Raw genomic sequence first — 13,787 nt, 5'->3', positions numbered from 1 at the left:
AAATATGTTAAAAAGAAGGGGGCCCAATACTGACCCCTGTGGTACCCCACTGTTAACTGAGACCCAGTCTGAGCGTTTTCCATTAATAACCACCCTTTGTTTCCTATCACTGAGCCAATTCTTAACCCACATACATATATTTTCCCCTATCCCCATTGTTCTCATTTTATGTATTAACCTTTTGTGTGGAACCGTATCAAAAGCTTTTGAAAAGTCCATATACACAACATCCACTGCATTTCCTTGGTCCATTCCCGAACTTACCTCCTCATAAAAACTGATCAGATTAGTTTGACAGGAACGGTCCCTTGTAAACCCATGTTGATATTGGGTCATGAGGTTATTCTTCTTCAGATACTCTATTATAGCATCTCTTAGGAAACCCTCCAGGATTTTACCCACAGTAGAGGTTAAGCTTACCGGCCTATAATTTCCAAGTTCGGTTTTTGTCCCCTTTTTGAATATTGGCACCACATTTGCTATACGCCAGTCGTGTAGTACAGACCCTGTTATTATGGAATCTTTAAAGATTAAAAATAATGGTCTATCTATAACGTTACTTAATTCCTGCAGTACTCGCGGGTGTATCCCATCTGGGCCCGGGGATTTGTCAACTTTAGTGATTTTTAGACGCCGCCGTACTTCCTGCTGGGTTAAGCAAGTGACATTTAATGGAGAATTTTTGTTATCACTAATCATGTTTTCTGTCATGCGATTTTCTTGTGTAAATACGGTTGAAAAAAAATCATTTAGCATATTGGCTTTTTCCTCATCCTCATCCACCATTTTACCCAGACTATTTTTAAGGGGGCCAACACTATCATTTTTTAGTTTTTTACTATTTATGCAGTTAAAGAATATTTTGGGGTTATTTTTACTTTCTCTGGCAATGATTCTTTCTGCCTCAATCTTTGCTGCCTTGATTTGTTTTTTACATAATTTATTTAATTTTCTATATTTATTTAATGCCTCATCACTACCTACTTGCTTTAGTTCTCTAAATGCTTTCTTTTTGTCACTTATTGCGCCCCTTACAGCTCTATTTAGCCATAGTGGTTTCCTCCTATTTCTAGCATGTTTATTTCCAAAGGGTATATATTGTGCACAGGTACTATTCAGGATGTTAATAAATGTCTCCCATTTGCTTTGTGTAGCTTTATGTCTCAGGATATCGTCCCAGTTTATTGCGCTAAGATCATCTCTCAACCGTTGGAAATTAGCCTTCCTGAAGTTTAGTGTCCTTGTAACCCCTCTACTACACATCTTATCAAATTTTACATGGAAACGTATTATTTTGTGATCACTATTACCCAAGTGACCCCCAACTCGTATATTTGATATGGGGTCTGGCCTATTGGTTAATATTAAGTCTAGCAGTGCCCCCCTTCTTGTTGGGTCCTGAACCAGTTGTGAAAGGTAATTGTCTCTCATAGTTGTCAAAAACCTATTAGCTTTGCTTGAACTACATGTTTCTGTCCCCCAATGTATTTCAGGGTAGTTGAAGTCTCCCATAATAATGACTTCTCCTTGAGTCGCTGCTTCATCTATTTGCTTTACGAGGATATTCTCCGCTACTTCCATTATTTTTGGAGACTTATAACAAACCCCTATCAGTAATTTATTATTTTTTCCCCCTCCCCTTATCTCCACCCACAGGGACTCTACATTTTCATTAGATTCACATATATTCTCCCGCAAGACAGGTTTTAAGGATGATTTTACATATAAACACACACCTCCCCCTCGCTTGTTTGTACGGTCATTTCTGAACAGACTATAGCCCTGTAAATTAACTGCCCAGTCATGGGTCTCGTCCAGCCAAGTCTCAGATATCCCTACCATGTCATAATTATTTTCCAACAAAATTAATTCTAATTCCTCCATTTTGTTGGTGAGGCTTCTGGCATTAGTGTACATGCATTTTATGTATCTCTCTGTACCTCTATTCCTTCTTACTTTATTGACTGTTCTAACCCCACCTCCAATTTCTTTATTTGTGCCCAGGTCACTTTCTGCACTATCTTCCCCACCTATAAAATGAATACCCTCCCCCCCAATCCCTAGTTTAAACACTCCTCCAACCTTCTAGCCATTTTCTCCCCCAGCACAGCTGCACCCTCCCCATTAAGGTGCAGCCGGTCCCTAGCGTAGAGTCTGTAGCCAACTGAGAAGTCGGCCCAGTTCTCCAGGAACCCAAATCCCTCCTTCCTACACCAGTTCTTGAGCCACTTATTTATCTCCCTAATCTCCCGTTGCCTCTCTGGCGTGGCACGTGGTACCGGTAGTATTTCAGAGAATACCACCTTGGAGGTCCTTGCTTTCAGCTTGCAGCCTAATTCCCTGAAATCATCTTTAAGGACCTTCCACCTACCTTTAACGTTGTCATTTGTGCCAATGTGCACCATGACCGCTGGGTCCACACCAGCCCCTCCCAGTAATCTGTCAACCCGATCAGCGATGTGCCGGACTCGAGCGCCAGGTAGGCAGCACACTGTTCAACGATCCCTGTCTTTGTGACAGATTGCCCTATCTGTTCCCCTAATAATTGAGTCCCCCACTACCAGCACCTGCCTAGCCTGCCATACTCTCCTATTTCCCTCTTTACTGGAGCTGACACTCCTCCGGCTTTCAGGGGACATGCTTTGCTGCAGCAGTGCTACCCCTGTACCGTCACTCCCCTCATCTGCCAACTTTGCAAACTTATTGGGGTGTGCCAGATCAGGACTAGCCTCCCTGGCACTCTTCCCTCTACCCCCCCTTCTAACTGTCACCCAACTAGCGGCCTCACTGTCCTGCAGCTCTCGACTACCACCCTCCCCCACATCTACCCCAGTGAGCTGCTGCTCAATGAGCAGCAGACTCCTTTCCATGTTGTCAATGGATCTCAGTGTTGCCAGCTGCTCATTTAGATCCAGTATCTGGGCTTCCAAACGCACAACGTGCACACATCTCGCGCAGCAGTAAGCAACCTCGACCGGCTGTTCAAGGATTGCATACATGCGGCAAGATGTACACTGGATAGCATTGTCAATAATGGAGCTCATTTCCTAATGGGGACTGCAATAGACAGAATGTTAAGTAAAAAGAAAAGCAAAGAATTAATTAAATACAGACAGCAATTCAGTCCAAAGTCCTCCCTTCCAAACTCCAAAGTCACTGAAAAACAAGTCACACACTTACTTTTGTTCGCACTTATGCTCCGGACGCACTACGCTCGTTCACACTCGCAAACTAAGAGATTTAAAGAGTTTTTTTTTTTTCCCCTTTTCCAGCAATGCACCCTTCACCTCAATGCACTTCCAAAGGCATTGTACTCCACTCTTGTTCTCCTGAAACAAAACTGCTCCGACCCCCACCGATGAAGCATCGACCTCGACCAAAAAAGGCTTGGTCTCATCAGGCTGCATAAGGATAGGGGCAGAACTGAACCTCTCTTTGAGATACTCAAACGCTTCAATGGCCTCAGTAGTCCACTGGGCCGTATTCGCACCTTTCCTGGTGAGATCGGTTAGAGGTTTAACAATTACAGAAAAATTCTTAATGAATTTCCTGTAATAATTGGCAAAACCCAAAAATCTCTGTACAGATTTCAAACCAATAGGCCTAGGCCATTCCTGCACAGCCTGAACCTTCACAGGGTCCATCTCAAAGCCCTCGCTGGAGACAATGTAGCCCAAAAAACGAATTTTCTGCACAGCGAACTCACATTTCTCCAGCTTAGCAAAGAGTGAATTATCACTCAATAACTACAAAACTTCACGTACACTCTGCCAATGGGACTCCAGATCTGGCGAATAAATCAAAATGTCATCCAAATACACAACCACATTCTTACCAATCAAAGGTCTCAGGATGTCATTAATAAGGTTCTGAAAAAATGCAGGTGCATTGGTAAGACCAAAAGGCATCACCAGATTCTCAAAATGACCTACCGGAGTGTTAAATGCTGTTTTCCATTCATCACCCTCCTTCACTTGTAACAAATTGTATGCCCCCCGGAGATTAATTTTGGAGAACCTCTTGGCCCCCACTAACTGGTTAAACAAGTCAGGAATTAACAGCAATGGGTAGGAATTGCGTACGGTAATCTTATTAATTTCACGAAAATCCAGACATGGACGTAAACCACCGTCCTTTTTTTTAACAAAGAAAAATCCAACTGCCACAGGCGACTTAGAAGGTCTAATGTGACCAGCAGCCAGGCTAGTCTGTATGTACTCCTCCAAGGCCTTTCTCTCAGGGATAGTCAGATTAAACAAGCGACTCTTGGGAAGAGTAGCTCCCGGAACAAACTCAATGGCGCAATCATAATCCCTATGAGGAGGTAAAACTTGCGACTCCTCCTCCGAGAAAACCCTCCAAAAATCTTGAATAGGTACCGGTAATTCCCCTTTTTCCACAGCCGCAATGCGACCATTACAACATTTATCACAGCACTTCGGACTCCAAGACTTAATCACATTAGTAGACCAGTCCAATAAAGGATTGTGCAGTTTTAACCAAGGCAATCCTAGAACAACTGGAGAGGGTAAATTATCTAAAACAACCAAGTCCAAAATTTCTTGGTGAACTCCATTGATAGTGAGGAGAAATGCAGCAGTCTTGTGAGTAATACATTTCAAAGGAGTGTTATCAATTGCAATCACAGAAATAGGAGATGACAAAGGTTTGGATTTCAATTTAAGATTTTCCAAAAACCCTTTATCAATCACATTAAGTGTTGAACAACAATCCACAAATTCCTGAAATTCAATCAAATCTCCCTGCAGAGTAGTACTCCCAGAAAGAAATACTCCTGCAGAGCGTAAACAAGCTATACGGGCGTAACTGACCTTTTTTTTTTCTTTGCTTAAAAGACGCTCACAATACTTAATCAAATGGTCAGCTTTACCACAATAAAAACACAATCCCTCGGAAACCTCCGGTCTCTTTCCTGAGAGCGGAGTGACATCGCCCCAACCTCCATCGGTTCTCCGCCGTCAGAGCAGATTTTCTGGGGACTAGGACCTGGCATTACAGGAGTCTGTACCTCATTGAGCCTGCACCTCAGTCTCCTGTCTATACGAACAGCTAACTGCATAGCATCCTGCAGAGTCTCAGGTGCAGGGAATGCAATCAGCAAATCCTTAACCCTTTCACTCAGACCAGCAAGAAATAAACATCTCAGCACAGGATCATTCCACTTAACTTCTGAAGTGTGTGCAATAATTTTCAACATCATCTGACCCCTGATTCAAACGCCTGAGTTCTGATTCAGCAGATGAGATTCGATCAGGATCGTCATATAATAGCCCCATAGCAGAAAAAAATTCTTCAACAGACCTTAAACACGGATCATTAGGCTGGAGAGAAAAGGCCCACCCCTGTGGTTCATTGCGCAAAAGTGACATAATAAAACCAATGCGCTGTGATTCATTCCCAGAGGACCTTGGTCTGAAACGAAAATATAACAAACAAGCATTTTTAAAGGAAAAAAAATCTTGCTGTTTACCATAGAAAACATCAGGCAGTCCTACCTTGGGTTCGACAAAATGCGCTCCAGAACAGCTACTCACGTGTTGCTGAAGCTTGGCCACCTCCAGAGACAATCCCTGCAGGCGTTGAGCCATATCCTGGATGGAAACCATACTGATCCCCGAAGTTCTTTCCTTTTAGTTTTTTGGGCTGGACTTACTGTTATGATCTGCAACATGTACTAAGGAAAGATAGGTGAAAGCTGTCCCTACAATAAGACTAAGCTGAATCCCTACGATGTAGCGGGCTGCCTGTTCCTAGTGAACAGACATGCCTTAGTCCTCGGCTAGTCTGAACGAATACCTATAGAATTAAGGGAGGGGTCCCTAAAAGAACTAAGGACTGGTACAAAAATGGGACACCTCCTAAACAGAAGTTGTTGCAGAACACAAAAAGACAAACTGACAAAAATGTACTAGAGGTCCCAGAGAACCAAGCGAACTTGACAGAGAAAGGCACTGAAGCACCAGGCTAGAGAAACAGTCAAACACTGAAGTCCAGCACAGCCACAAGGGTGGAGCTGGAATATAAAGGCAGATGATCACGTGACCGCAAAACACAAGATGGAAAAAACAAACAAGAGGGTTCTAACATTTGTGGCCGGAGTCCGATACTGCAAATCTATTAATTACCATCTCACATGCCACCTCACTAGAGGTTGGCATCCTTGACACACCTTCCCAGATGAAATCGTCCTGCTCGTAGCATCACTGGTGTCCCGATTGGTTCTTCCCAGGGCCGGGTCTGTCAACTCTCCAATTCTCCATGCATTATTGCTGTCCACAGGTTGTAGTGGGACAGTCGTTTTTTCGGGTATATCATCTCTGGGTGTTAAACAGTCTTTCTGAAGGGCGATATTACAACAGATGGGACCTCTGTCTGCAAAGCCCAACCATCAACATCTATGGATGGGTCTACTCCCCTAGGCTCAGGTTCAGATGTCACCTTCTTTAAACTGGCATCATCGCAAGATGTTGCAATGGAGATTTCTAGTTGGCCCCCCAGTTCCCACCAATTCTACCTCATACACGGGGATATTGGCACCTACTCTCCTTTTTACCACATATGGTATCGCCTCCCACTGGTCATCTCATTTTCCAGACCGCTTTTTGACTTGGACCAGCACTCTTTTCCCTGGGTCAAACACTTCCTTCTGTATCGGTCTTTGGTCATGATATGTCATCTGTCTCAACCAATCACCCACCACCCTGTGCACCATTCTCAAACGCCGCTGATGCTCCTGGGCCCATGCAGTAGTGGTCCGAGGAGAGTCAGCCATGGGATTAGGCATGTGTAGGTCTTTAAGCTCCCTACCTGCCCTCCTGAACATCAGCATGTGGGGCGAGTACCCTGTCGTGCTGTGCACCTAATTGTTATAGGCCCACAATAGTTCAGGCAGGTACTCAGGCCAGCGTGCTTTTTGATCATTCTCCAGGGTTCACAGCATTTTCAGGAGGTTAAGGTTGAAACGTTCACACGCATCGTTGCCTTGCAGATGATACAGCGCCATCCTGGACTGCTCTATACCATACAGGTGATAAAGTTTCTTCATTAAAGCGCCCTGGAAACACGCTGCCTGATCAGTATGAATCTGCAGTGGACACCCAAACATTTCAATGAAGTGACTACATATCGCCTCAGCGGCTGATTCTGTGGTCTAGTTTCTGATAGGTACCGCCACTGTGTATTTAGTGAAATGATCAGTCATCATCACTAAATAATAATAGTGTCCCGAACTGGAGTACCCTATTTGCAAATAGTCTATCATGACTATCTCCAACAAAGTGGATGTCCGGATGGACAGAGTCTTGCTCAACCCACATACTCGACATTTTTGCCACGTTTCAATTACCATTTTTTCTAGGTCTGGACATTATACCATTCTCTGTAGCCACTCATAAGTTTTTTCGCTCCCAAAATGAGCCCCTCTCTCATGGGCCTCTCGAGTAACTACTGCACCCAACGTCATGGAATCACCAAAGGTTGGTGGTGCTGCAACTCTGTGTGTAGGTAAATCTTACGACACAAAAGGCCCTGGATCACACTCAGCTTATCCCATTGACGCAGCAATTTTTACCCCTCCGAGGACAGTCAAATATTGGCCTTGACGCAGCGTTTCACACGCCCTACATCTCTGTTCTCGTTCTGGGCCTTATACCAATCTGCAGGAGTTTTTCTGAGCACTGTGGGCATTCCAGAGGCCACTCCACTTGAATGTACCATGCTCTGGAAGATAAGCAGTTGGCACAGGTCGGGGGTCTCTATGTCCTCAAGTTTATCATCGATACTCTTAGCCAGTGGAACCCGGGATAATGCGTCTGCATTTCCATTTTCCCTTCCTGATCGGAACTTGATAAGGTAGTTGCACTTAGACTGCCGAGTTATCCACCTCTGCTCCAGCGCTCCCAGTTTAGCATTTTCCAGGAGCGCCAATGGATTGTTGTCAGTCATTACTACCACTTCAGCCCCCATTAGGTACTCTGCAAATCATTTGTCATCGCCCAAACCAAGTTGTAACCTAAATGAACTATAGTTTGCGAGGTTACGCTTTGTCTTTCATAAGGAAGGCTTCCATATGCGACCACTCTCTTCAGGCCATCTTGTACCTGCGACAACACTACTCCCAGACCATGCAGGCTTCCGTTTGTGTAGAGCAAGAACAGAGTATCAACCCGGGCATAAGCCAGAATCGGTGCGCTTGTTAGGGCGGCTTTCACATCCTGAAAGATTCTTGGGATGATTCTTGGGTTCTCAAGATGTGCCTCTCAGGAGCTCATTCAAGGAAGTGACCAGATGGGCAAACTTGGGGATAAACCATCGGTAATATCCTGACAGTCCTAGAAAGGCTCTCACCTCTCGCAATGTTCTCGGCTGAGGACACTTCTGGACGGCATCAACCTTGCTGGCAGCTGACATTACCTAGGTATTCTATATGTCTCGGAACAATTGGCATTTCTTGGGCTTGATCTATGGTCCATGATCATGAAGTCACTGCAGGACGTGCTGTAGCTTCTGCAGATGATCCTCAAATGACGTCCCGAACACCACCACATCGTCCAGGTAGATCAACACTGACTCGAAGTTCAGGTCACCCAGGCATGTTCCATTAGCCGCTGAAATGTTCTGGGTGCATTGGAAAGACCAAACGGCATCCTGTCCTAGAGTTCCATCGGTGGATGAACGTTGTCTTCACTCTGTCTTTCTCAGCCACCAGAACTTGCCAGTATCCGCTGGCCAAGTCGAGGGTAGAAAAGTACATAGCCCGACCCAGAGCGGATTGTGATTCTTCGATCAGGGGGAGAGGGTAGGCGTCCCGTACAGAGTGAGCATTCAATTTTCTGTAATCGACACAGAATCGGAGTGACCCATCCTTCTTGCGTACCAAGACCACTGGCGCCACTTAAGGACTCTGGCTCTCTCGTATGATCTGGTTGTGCAACATGCTAGCTACCATGTTGTTTATTTTTTTATACACTTTCGGAGGGATCTGGCTGTAACATTCCCGAATTGGAGGCGTGCTCCCGACTGGAATCTCATGGTAGAGGAGCACTGAAAATCTTCACCATGACGGGAGAAGGCCTCCTGTAATTCCCATAGGGTATCTTCTAGAAGCCTCTGCTGGGCAGGGGTCAGAGTCCTCCGATCCACCCCCATCCGATCCATTATGATTTGGCCGTTCCACTCAGCAGTCGAGTTTTCCTTCCTGGGCAGTTCAACAGCAGAAGTCCAGACTTATATCCAATCAGGCTGGAAGTTGAACCCTGTTCTTTGGAGTATCTCTCCATCGGGCACATAGACTTCAGCCAGCAACTAACTTCACTATCCAGCACGTTAATGCAACGGATGGGCACACAGCCATCTTTCACAGTTGCTAGAGCACAGGCCACCAAAAGTTTTGTCTGGGACGACTCCTTGAATATTGGTTCAATCAACACTTCCAGGCCATTCAGCCTTCCATAGGCCCCCACAGGCAACAACAGCAGTTGTTCTCTCTTCAGCGCGATCACCACTAGTGTACGTGAGGGAACCCTGATCAGGCCCATGGGTCGACCGGTTGAGGCACTTTTTGAAAGCTGGTTTCTCACCATCTGCTGAAGGACCATCTGGGTTGGCCGGTGGGTTGTAGTGCATTGCCAGTACCACGGTTCTTCCTTAGCGAACAGGCGGTGATCCAGAACCTATGATATTTTCATCCCCAAGGTCATGTCCATTACTCTCCTTGGGGGGTGGTCCACTAGGACCATTCCTTTCATGTCAATATCTGGGCCGCACGATTCCCTTCATGAGTAGCTGGCCATTATTGGCTGCTGTAAGACAAATAATGCTCCCGTCTTCGGGTTCCATCATATGGCCAAAATAACTCTCGAAGACCTCCAGGGGCATGATGGTGCATTTAGAACTGGTATCCACCAAACACCTCACTTTCTGTCCTTCAAAATCAGCCTCTAGCACCAGACTGCATGAATACAAATCATGTTCTCCACATGGAGGGCTTTGCAAATTGGAGGCCGCTGCGGGATGCCCAGCTACTGCAGCGGTTGGTAGTTTAACGCTGGCATCATCACCTTGGGGTCAGTCCCAGCGTCGCAGTCCCTGGCAAGGTGGCCAAATTGTCGACAATTCCAGCAGAAGGGACCCCTGGGTCTCCGAGCGCCAGGTGCCCCTCCTTTGCTCCTCCCCCACACCTGAGTCAGAACAGATGAAGGAGCTTAGGGGAGCGGTGCTGTCTCCGGGGGTCGGACCGGTGTCATCCGCATCTGGGACGCTTCCAGTCGAAAATCCTTCAGCTCTCAGTGCAGAGCCTGCACCACATCTTTCAAAGTGTCCGAGCCTTCAGATTCTGTCCGGCTTCCCATCACCTGAGCGCTACTCACTGCTTTCTCAGTCACAGGCATGGGCTCTTCTTCCCTCTCTAGTGCGACATGGTAGATTTGGCAAAGCGTCAAGTCTCCCGTCAACGGGGTCATCTCCTGCAACTTGTTCCGTAGGAAATTGTTGGCTAATCTGGAAATTAACTGACCCCGCAACAGCCTATCCACCTCCCAGAAAGCTCCCATGGCCTCGGGGTTCCGTCCTGTACTTTATTCAACTTTCTTGCAAGGCATTGGAGTATTGCATTAGAGTTTCATCTTTCCGCTGCGGCCGGTTGAAAAAGAAACTTTGTTGTTGCGTCACTTTGGCACGCCCGCTGTGTGTTCCTTCTAGCAATGTAAGTATTTTATCTAAGGTGTCCCATTCAGACAAGGGCTGTACCATTACTGTCTGTCTGGCATCACTCTCTAGGGCATTCAATGCTATCTCTGATCGCAACTCCGGGATCAAGTTGCACGTTTTAATAACTCTCCACACCCTTTCTGTCCAATCTTGCAACATCATATTTTTACCGTCGTATTTTGGCAAATGCTGTAACAGCGCCCCGGTTGGAAGATATCCCGCCAGAACCAAAGCAGTGACAGGTGGGTTCAGCACTTGAGATTGGGCCACGGACAATGAGGGATTGTTTCTCTCCATGTCCCCGTCCATGGCAATTGCTGTATCCTGCGCAGTTGTAAGGGGCGCAGGGCAGTAATCATGGTCCGGGGGCAGCTTCTCCGCACCCTGGCTCCTTACAAGTAAAATGTGCCCCAGACTACATGTGCTGTGTGTGTACTGCAGAACGATCCTGGATCCAAGAACAGTAGCATATAAATCAGGGGACACCCACCCGCTTCAAATCAAACAGTTCAACTTTACTTAGCATTCCGATTTCAATTGATGTTACAGCACAGTACATTTCCAAGTTCTCTGTTGGCTCAGCCTGAGCTATCCCTTCACTGGCATTTCTGGCCTCTGGGACTCTCCGTCCAGCTTTGCAATTTCCATAAGACCCGTCCCGTCTCCCTCACGAATTTCCCCATCCGGCTTCCCCTTGTGGGAAGATAATAAGGCACGCTTCGCAGTGCCTGCAGTGCCGCAGTGCCGGATGTTACAGGAATGTCTGCTGAAGACAGTTGCTGACGTTCTCATACTGCCAAACAGTACATACTTCTCGTGCCCTCTGGCATTGAACTCCTGCTATCACTTTATCTATCTTCAATCTAAACGCTATCTAGCCAGGAAGTGCTCCCCTTTTTTTTATATGTCCTTCCCCCTTCCTTGTTGGGCTGGCAGCAAACTCTTTAACTGTATATTAACCTGAAAACCTACTTCCTATATCTAACATGCCCACAACTGCATCTTTCCCTAAACTATGAGTCCTATTCTATACCTGATGTTCTAAACTTAATCCTGTACTCTCCCTATATGCTCCACAAATTGCATTATACATTAAATACAATACATTACATTAACCGAGTACATTAATACTGTACCTATAAAACTCTATGCATTTTCACATACTATAACTAACTCGCCCCCTGGGCCCCCTGGGCCGTGGGGTACTCAGGGCCGGGCCCCTGGATGCGGATGAGGAATAGTAGTGGCGACCGGGTCCCGTGCTCAGGGTGTCAGGCTTAAAGGGGAACCATCTTTTGATATATGTATGGGAAGTTCCGACTATGCCACCCGTGGATTGCGGTCAGGGATAACCGCCGCTGCAGTGCAGACCGCTGGGGCAGATGTAAATGTGCAGCACTGAGTAGTATAACTCCCCATGGGAGGAGTATAGCCCCAGGGCAGTGTAAGTGTATGATGGAGAGGATGATTCCGATCGCAATAGCCAGGAAACGGAGGCCTCTTGAACAGTTCAGGGTCTTTATTGGAACAGGTGAGATGACCCAAAAACAGTCCTGGCTAGGAGGGGGCCTGGATGTCTGAGAACAAGTGGGAAGCCCTCCTGGTCAGGGTGAGGGTGAAGGCCTACCGTGCTCTCTGCGCTCTTTCTGGCTATTTCCCTCCTCGTGGTGTAACAGCCCACGTTCCTGAGCTCGCCGTGTCTTCTCGCCCGTATGGCTTGCAACTTGGGTCCCTTTCTACTCTTGGCAGGGTGCAGCTTTGCTGGTCCCTTCTGCTGTGGCGGAACCTCCGGGCTTCTTAGGCCAAGGGACATACAATCCCCTGCGGGCTGGTTATTTGCTGTAGGACTTGGAATCCTAACAGCCTCGGACACCAAAGTCCGGTAGATCAGTTTCTCTCTCAGCCAGGACAGGCTCACCTCGCCTTCCGTCCCTGGCTCGTGGCTCCTCTACTGCCACACGACCTCCTCAGCTAAGTCTATCAGGTCCGGCAGTTTTTCTGGCCACAGGCTGCGTTCCTCCAGGGGCAACGTCTTCAGGAGATCAATGATTATATTGTTCATTTTCTCACACATCCCGTTGGTTTGTGGGTGGTAAGGCGTTGTCCGAATCTTCTTACAGCCATAGAGGTTGCAGAACTCTTGGAAGATTTCAGCCTTGAACGCTGGACCGTGGTCTGTCAGGACCTGTTCCGGATACCCGTGTGGGCGGCAGAAGTATTGCTGGAAGGCTCTGGCCGCTGTTTGAGCTGTCAAGTCTTTTACAGGGACCACCACTAGGAATCGGGAATAGTGGTCCACGATTGTCAGGGCATAAACGTATCCTGACTGGCTTGGAGCCAATTTGACGTGGTCCAGAGCTACCAGCTCAAGAGGCTGTTTGGTGATGATGGGCCTCAAGGGTGTCTTCTGGCTGGTGCGGTCCTTCCTCCTTAGATTACAAGGGCCACAGTCTCTGCACCACTTCTCTACAGCCCCTCTCATGCCGATCCAGAAGAACCATCCTCTTAGCAGGAACTCCAGTTTCTTCCAGCCAAAGTGCCCCGCTCTGTCATGGTAAGCCTCCAGGACCATAGCTGCATCTCGCCTTGGGACCACGACTTGCCAGGTCAGCTCGTGCGTCCGGTGGTTGACGAGTCTCCTGCACAGCTTACCTTCATAGAGGAACAGCCAGCTCTTCTCTTTCCATAGCTGCTTGGCTTCCTCTGGAGCATCCGGATCTAGACGGGCGTCTTCCCGGGTCAGCAGGTCTTTCACCATGTGGATTGCAGGGTCACTATCTTGGGTCTCGGCCCAGCTGTGGTGAGGTAGGGGATTGATCATGATGGTTGTTAAGTCTTCCTCCTTCACGCGGTGGGAGTATTGAGTGGCTCCATACCGGTGAAACGCAGGGAGTTCTACCTCCTCCAGCTCTTCTGGGTCTTCGCCTCCGTCAGTTAAGTGAGGCATTCTTGATAGGGCGTCAGCGTTGGCATTGGTTCTGCCTGCCCGGTATTTGATCGTGAAGTCATAATTCGAGAGTCACGCCATCCACCCCTGCTCTAGGGCACCTAGTCTTGCA

The sequence above is a fragment of the Phyllobates terribilis genome, unplaced genomic scaffold, assembly GCF_046119375.1.
Source record: "Phyllobates terribilis strain yellow unplaced genomic scaffold, ASM4611937v1 Scaffold_1__5_contigs__length_1240528914, whole genome shotgun sequence".
Lineage (NCBI taxonomy): Eukaryota > Metazoa > Chordata > Amphibia > Anura > Dendrobatidae > Phyllobates > Phyllobates terribilis.
Note: the sequence above shows the minus strand (reverse complement) of the source record.